We start from the raw sequence: 8,970 nt of genomic DNA on the forward strand, positions 1-8,970 counted from the left end.
TTGACAACTTTCGTTTTTCCTTTCCCTCTCACGGGATCTATGTCAACTTTATCTACATACAGTCACATAACATATACATTATCAATTTTCCATCCAACTCACATCAAATTACAAAGACAAACATATTTTTTAATTTATTCAATTTAGTCCCTAAATCCGGGGCAAACATAACTTTCGATCTAAAGCTTCGGATTAAAATTTGATTTCACATTTATTCATAAGGGACATTCTACTTTCTATTCATAGCTTAATTTTATAATAGTTTTTCAATTTATTCTATTGGGTCCCTAATGTAACCAAGCTTACAATCAAGCTTGTTAAGCTTTACAATTTAGTACTTTTCATAATCTAAGCTTAATCTCTATCAATTTCAAGCCTAATTAATCAATTTATTAATAGTGGAAACTTATCAAAATTTCAAAAATTGGACAAATTGATACACGAGCTAGTTAAATCAAGCTCCCGTGATCATAAATCTATAAAAATCAAAGAAAATGACTTAGGGACTTACTTGATAAATTTGGCTGAATGTTCAAGGGTTTAAAGATTTTCTTTCTTTCATCTATGGAGAACGAAATGAAGAATGAAGATGAAGAATGAAGATAATGATAATTAACCTTAATTAGTTAAATTAAACATGTTTTTACTTTTAATTAACCTTAATTTAATAATAGTTTAGTCTTTAATGGATATCATCATCAAAATCCACTAAAATTTATTCTAATTTGGTTCATTGACCATTTTATTCCCTTGGATGATTGCTATCTAAGTCCTCAAGCCTTTTTCTAATTAAAAATCCATAGCGATTGAACTTTTACAATTTAGTCCCTGTGACTTAATTAACTACTTTTTCAGCTAAATTACTTAACTAAATTTCAATACATTTTTAAATTAACCCTTTAAATATTCATATTTAATATTTATGGACTCGGGTTACGAAAACGAAGTTCCAAAATTGTATTTTCTGACACCACTAGATATTGGGTCATTATACAGCAAGTCATTACACAAGGCTATTTCCCACTCCTTTATCTACTAAATCACTTGAATTTTTGACAAGAGATTTTAATGACTTAGTTATTAGAGTTAATAGAGGAATTCAAATGATCAACCATCCTCTTATTGAACCCAACAAGGTTGTTCGAAGTGCATGTGGAAATGGGCACTTCAGCTACCACTTCAAGTGTTTTTGCCTTAGGTTCTTCCTCTTCCTTAGTAGGTTGTTCAGATGGACCAGTGGAGACATGCTTTCTTTCAAACCACTTTGGGGATAATTTAAGCTCAAGAATAGCTCACTCATATTGTTTAGTTTCCCTTACCAATCTTGGATTTAAAACAAAGAGAACTTGAAAAATTAGAGAGAGAAAGGGTAGAAGATACCTCGCATAGACCATGTAACAACTCTATACTTGACTCGATCGTCGAGTCCGAGCTATAGGATGTCATATTCATTTCTAGAGCAACTACGGTCAATTATATTCAATTACATGCCATTAGACATTCAAATATGAGTAACACATGCGTATAATACGATATGAAATCATTTCCGGGTCTTATACAAGCTTACGAAAGCTCTTTACTAACTCGAGATTGAAATAGGACCAAATTGTATAGATTTCAAAGTATTGGGTTGTCATTGCAGAATTGGTGGTTCCTCGTCGTGACACAACTCACTAACTACGTCCCGTGACGATGTTGAGAGTGTGTCGTCACGACATAACTTTCTATTTCCAAAAGGTCCAATTTGGTACAAGTTTGGATCAACTGAAATAACACTTAAACATTTCAATTTCAGTTAATTCACTGACATACCAAATACATTCACACCAAAATATGTCAAAATGGTACTTCAAGTTAGCATTAGCCAATGAACTTTTAAAATGACTATTTTATTGGATTTGGTGCCTTGGGTGTAGTCGATTCATTCGTAAACTTGTAATTTTGTTAAACAGATTGGTTAATAAAATAAATTCATTGATAACATTAATATACTTTGTATAATTGTTCTCATATGGTTTTTACACGCAAAGAAAATAAAAACAAATTTTGCTAATTAGTTATCTAATGTTTAACTAAGCAGTATTACATGGTCAGATCGTAATATAGAAAGACAACTTATATTTGTAGATAAACCTAAAAATGTACTTAATCTAATCGAAAATGAGCAAACTGATTAAAAGACTAATATGTCGTCTATCAAGTCCAATTGGAGAGATGCTTTGTCTTGGAATCAAAGTGGATGACTCCCAGAAGATAGGGACATAGATCTGGCTAATTGGACTGACAGGACATCGGATTGGACCCAAGAAGAACAGATCTTGAATCCTTTTATAGATTTATTCACTTGTGACGTTCATAGCATGTCATACCTAGATCCTGAGTGGATGACAGAATCTGCATGCATAACTCGTATAATTTGATGTAAGTAAAAGTCTGAGTTTAAATAGATAAGAAATCAAAAGTTGGTGCATTAGGTATACGACTTATGCAGTATGTAGCGTTGATCGCCTCCCGACATACCAACGTCGAAAGTGAGAATACTACTACTAAGGATGTGAATGAAGGTGGTGTCTGCAAGTATACGATTTAGGTTGTAATATAGTTTTATAATGAAGTATGGAAATACTTTAAGGATCGTACCCATGAGAGGAGGGACTAAAATAAGATTAATTCCTACGCTAATGGGTTTAGTTAGTAATTTACCTAAATTATATTACGATAAATCCTAAGTTGATGAGAAAATATATTTTATAAAAATAAGATAAATAACAGTGGAAATAGATTGTATATTTTATCAATTTTAATGATTTGTTTTAGTGTTCATAATTAATTCCTACTTTAGGTTCTACTCAATCAACTAGTCATTAACCTAGCAGAGTCTCTCAACCTTCCACTAACCTAATGAGTCGACAATAGCTACTTATCTCTCGATGTCACAGTTAAGACCGGATTGGGATAAGGTTTTCACGAATATGCAATACTGATTTTAGGTTCATTCCCATGTATATGACTTCCTAGGGTCGTCAAGCCTAGGGTTTTAAATTCTTCCTATCTCAACTAGCTAATCCGCTAAGAAACCCTACATAGACTATAAACTATAAAATAAAATCAAAAACTACACACAAACATAACTAAATTGCTTTCCTACGATGTAATTAAGTATAGTAAATAGTTTAATCTACTACAACAAATTGTGGCAGATCAAGTGTCATTCACAACAGTGGATTTCATAGCTGAAGATATGGGTATATAATATCCTCTCATTGGTATTACATGGTTGATGAAAATTAAACGTGACCACTGGTCGTTCGTTTTTGTGATTATTGACTTGATTATGATTTGATAGTAATTAACTTTTAATGAAGGAAGATGTAATAGTTACCATGAGATAAAACAGGATCATATTGGGAGAACGGATATTATCCCAAAGAGATTAAGGATATCTTATGAGGGTAACACACTTATGAAAATGTCATTGGACGAGCACTAATCAAGTTGCTTTCGTAAATGTATGTCGTTAGAAAGAGCTCAGTCACGATAATATAGTGGAATGACTTCGTGACTAAATGAGTTTATAATTAATAGGTGAAAAGCTAGAACTCAATTATAAATCATTTGAGCCCTAATTACATATGTCCAATCGGTCCCTCCGCTAGCTCGTTGAAATTAGAAATGAATTGCAAATTGAATCAAATGAACAAAAATCAATAGAAACGGTGAAAATGGAGAAATAGGGAACATTTGGAAATGCTTATAGTTTTCTCCTAAATGGAAATGAAAATGGAGAAATCAAACCATTTGGAAAGTGGTTTTCTCCAAAATGAAAATGAAAATAACTTGAAAAATGAATTTATGTTTTTTGAATTAAATGAAGTTCGAAAATGAAAATAAATCATTTAGTCATAGTGAACCATTGAATACAGAAAAAAATAAATATATTTTTCATAGATTCTTTTATGATAAAGTCGCCATGATTTTAGCGGAATTAGAATTAGGTTGAGAAGATTATTAAATTGGAAATATATTGAGAAATTTATTTTGGGAAATAAAAAATATCAAGTTAAATCAAATTATAAAGTATTTGGTTAAAAGGCCGAGAAGTACTTATAATTTAACTCAATATGGGAGAGGCCCAAAAGTCCTTCATGTTAAAAAGGGTGAACGACAAACCTCAGTAATATAGATTAGGGTTTTTGCCACCTATACTTCTAGTTAGATTAGGAGTTCATTTTTCTAATTGAAATAAACTTCTACAATTTAACAAGGGTTCTACTTTCTCTCCCTGTAAATAGATGGCATCGGTATGACTATTTGCACAGCTTCAAGATATTGTTACTCTACCCAAAAATAGAGAGAATTTATTCTCAATTATTGAATCTATTTTCAGAAACAACAAATTCTATCGGTTTCTATTTGAGAAAATATTTTTTATTTTCACACTAAAGAAAAAAAACTATTTCTAATTTTTTGTTTTAATTCAAATTGTTCGAGCCCACACTCAAAGTAGTTCGTAGTATGAGAATAATGAGAAGATTGTTTGGTTGAAAGCCAGGAATGACAAGGATCCGTCTATCCATAAACACAAGTGTAAATTTGATCTAGGGTATAGTGCTATAAATATCACAAATCGGGTCGATTTTCAAAATTTTTATTTTACGCTGTGTAAGAAAATCATTTTTAAACTAGATTTTTTCCAACATATTTAAGGTACAAAATTGGTTCAGACCCTAGTTACATGTCATATACTAAGTAAAAAAAGACTACAAATATTGCTGAGTCAAGAATCACTTCTTAGATGCTGGAATTACTTCTTATAATCTTAAGGTTCACCTATACCTACGCACAGAGAAAACAAATCGTACGCTGAGCGATAAAGCTCAATGTTATTTTCATGATTCAAGTCAGTATAACATAAGTTTCAATCAATTGCATATATTCAATGTAATTTCAAATGTTAACCAACTTATATACAATTCATGCCAAATCTCATTCAATGCATCAACATGCTAACATACCAATATCAGTAATGTTTGCATTTCTATTTAATTTTTCACATTTGATCATATCACATTTCATTTATGAATCGAATCAATTCATTTGTTATCTTTCCATATCGACCCTCAGGTTCGTTTAACTAGTTCGCATTGTCACACCTTATTTTCGTTAAGTATGGAAAATTAGAACAATTGGAGAGCTAAATTGAAAGAAGCCCTAAGTTGGTAGCTTCTACTAAAACAATCGGAAAACTTAATAACTAATTTTGGATGTGGTTGAGATCCAATTTTGGTTCGGTTGGATTAAAATCAGATGGTCCCTTAGTGGGAGACAAAATCATTATAAACAGGTGATTTCTATGGGGTTGATAATTGAGCGTGAGGGGCTATAAATAGATGGGAAATCACTTCTTGGAGGGACTCATTCTCGAATCTGTTTCATTTTCCTCTCTTCTTCATCTTCTTCCTTGGTTTCTCTGAGGAAGTGATGGTTATGGAAAGTTCTACATAAAGCGATGATCATGAAGAATTAGTCGAAAAGTAGAAAATCTGGGGAGCTGGTAAGGTTCTAATTCTATCAGTCTACGAAATATTTAGAAAATAAAGTTAAGGGTTTTCAGAACCATTTTAGGGGTTCTGCATGTTTCTGGAAACTGAGTTTTAAGTTGAAAATGTTGAGTTTAATTTATGACCTTGGTTGTAATGCTTGCTGCCAGGAGAATGGAAGCTCTGGCATTCGAAAAGCTAAGCTGAGGCGGCAAAGAAGCATCAAGTAAGTTTCTATATCCATTCCTGGAATGATGTGTGCCTAGCATGATTTTGTGATGATGTATGAACTCTAATGATTGTGAGTGCCAAGCATGCATAAGATTGTTTTGATATATGAGTATCCGCCAAGGTAGTTCAATATGCATGAAATATTTAGGATTACATGTTTTAAGGGTAGTGTACTCCATGCTAGTATGTAAGAGAAATGCATGTTTTGCATGATTTAAATTGTAGAGTACGGAAGGAGAAATATTGATGGGTTAAATGAAGTTAGGTTGGGGAAATGGAATTATTGTTAGATATCGTCAAATAGTGTTCATGAGAGCAAACTGTGATGTGCGAAGCTCTAGGCCTTGCGGAGGGGACACTTTGGTATTCAAGCATCAAGACGGATATCAGATGCACCGATATCGATGATTATTAGGTTCCATAGAGCAACATCGTGACAGCGGTGAGCAGGATCTATGGGGCAACACAACGGCAGCGATAAGGTCCTACAGGGTGACACCTCAGAAGAGGTCTAACAGGTAAGACCATAGCTCGACTATCACAATTAGTATAGTTCATCGGGATAGTAAATACCGGATAGTCCATCATGACAGTAAACACAGGGTAGTCCGTCAGGACAGTAAACACGGAATAGTCCGCAATGACAGTAAACACGGAAAAGTTCACTGGGATAATAAACACGGGATAGTCTATCGAGACAATAAACACGGAGAAGTCCATCAGGATGTTAAACATAAGGTAAAAAGGTGTAAAACCATAGCTCGGTTGTAGCAACCAACATAGTCCATTGGAACGTTAAATGCAAGGTAGTCTACTGGGACATTAAACATGGGATAGACCGTCAAGACAGTAATTATGGAAAATCACGCATATGGAAAAAGAGTTAGAAGAAAAATGCAGGTATTGGCAAGCGAGTTTGGGGAATCTGCCAAATAAGGCAAAAGTAGTGGAAAGAGGGAACAGTCTGCCAAAACAGTAACTATGAAAGTCGATAGGGCATTAGGGTGGTGACCCAGCAAGAATTAGACATGTGAAACGATGTGCCAAAATGTCTTATAAGTAGGCAAGGGAATATGACTTATCCATAGATCGCGAATAAGAATATGTCATTGAGACCCGCCAAAGAAGTGTTCAAAGAGGCTTTTTACGTGAGAGGGAAACCTTGAAAGGTTATTGGGAGACTTGCTTCCAATATAAGGCTCATTGAAGCCAGATTTATGTTGGGAGGATTGATTATCGATACCCCAAATATACAAAAGGGTAAATAGGGGATAGTTAGAACCCCTTTGACAGAAAAAGGTACTAGAAATGTTAAACTAAGTGACAGATATGTTTGTTAAGACTATTCCTCTTTAAGGGGAACCTATTGAAGAAGCACCAACCAAGGGGCTAGTTCATAGGGAACCATTGTGTTAGAAAAATCAAAATCTTAAATGGTCACCTAGCTAATAGTTCGTTGGGTATCGTAGGCCAAAACGACCAGAACAGATAGACATGATACATTGTAAAGTCAGAGTGTCATGAATAAGGTGGATTACAATAAAGTAATCCAAACACTATTATACCCAAGTGGGACTTGGTCCACCAGGGTGGCATGGGACCTCATTAGTTAACCCATCGGATAGAATGTTAGTAAATCTTTCAGGATTGCAATAAGAAAAAGAGTCTGCTAAGGACTAATCAGATTTGGTATGACCACCAAGGAGGACATAACCAAAGGGTCATTAGGAGGATAGGCTGAAAGACTACCTTATAAGAACTTGGTGGAAAGAATAAACCACACTGGGAATAGATGAAAGAAAGAATAAAAGTAAAGGAAGGATAGAGTCCACGGCTGTCAAAACTTTTCAAAAGGCTATAGGATCAGCCAAAGGGAAGATTGCTTAAAGGTCTAACCACTTATAAATGAGTCTGGGAAATAAATCGAAGGCCACCAATCTGGATTAAGAGAAATTGTCCCTAGATGATCAGGGAGTTAAATGTGTTTAGTTTTATTTTTATTCCTCCGACAAGTTTGGGCTATTTTGCAAAGTTTAGTAAAGAAATTCACTAAATTCTTTCGAAGTTAAAAAAAATTCGACTTATGTCTGCAGGACCCAAGAGTGACCAAGGATCTTGAGGAGGGACTAAGCCAGATCGCATTAGATAAAGGACTATTGTCAGTAAAGTGTTATGCATATAGGAAGGGGGTAGCTTTAGAGGCTTCGCCTCGGGGTCAAATATATTTTAATTTAACATAACCTTTAAGGTTGAAATTGGAAATAATATTTATTTTAATTTAAGATTTCTATTGTAAGAGATTTGTTTTTTAATAAAGTCTGTATTTAACTTATTAAGTCTTGAAATTGGTATTATCCCAAACCGGTCTATTTTTGGCACTTTACACATGAATTCGGTGATCGGGTTGGGTGAAGGTGTTACACGTATAGTTTTTCACATGTTATCGATAATCATATATCGCATATAGGTACCTATAGTACAATTTCATAACATTAATTCATTTCAAGCATCATTTGACTGATTCACAATTTATATCCCCTACTAACTTGACTCAGACTCGAACGGATACACGGATCTCAACCAACATACCAAATTGGCACCCAGTGCCTCACTAAAACGTTCGAAGTAAATAGACCGTGCCCATCGCTCATCAGTATAATCGAAGTAATAGTTGTGCCTAACACTCATCAACATATAGTCAAAGTAACCCATACTTAATCTATCTTATGGCATGCCAACTATATTCGACTCTACTCGAACAATTAATAAGGTAACCAATTTTCCGATTTCATTCCATAGCTCAATGCACATTCTATCTTTCTCATTTTATCATCAATTTCAATATTTAAACATACCGTATAACATGTTTCAACCCAATTCCATATCATATCACATATACTAATTAATACATGCAATTTCTATTTTATTCAATTTAGTCCACTATCTCGATATGCAATCTCAAACATAGCAATCCCATTTAAACAATCATTGTCAACTCACCTCAATGTCATATTATGCAAAATATCATAAATATGCAACAATTAAAAGTGATCCCGAATCAGAGAAATACAAATCGAAATCTCGCATCACTTATCATCGACTCACGCTTTTCCTTTTCCTCTCAATGGCCCAACGTCATCTTTAGCTATGAATAACAATAAAAAATTATACAATATCAATTTTCCATCCAAATCACATT

The sequence above is a fragment of the Gossypium hirsutum genome, chromosome D08, assembly GCF_007990345.1.
Source record: "Gossypium hirsutum isolate 1008001.06 chromosome D08, Gossypium_hirsutum_v2.1, whole genome shotgun sequence".
NCBI lineage: Eukaryota > Viridiplantae > Streptophyta > Magnoliopsida > Malvales > Malvaceae > Gossypium > Gossypium hirsutum.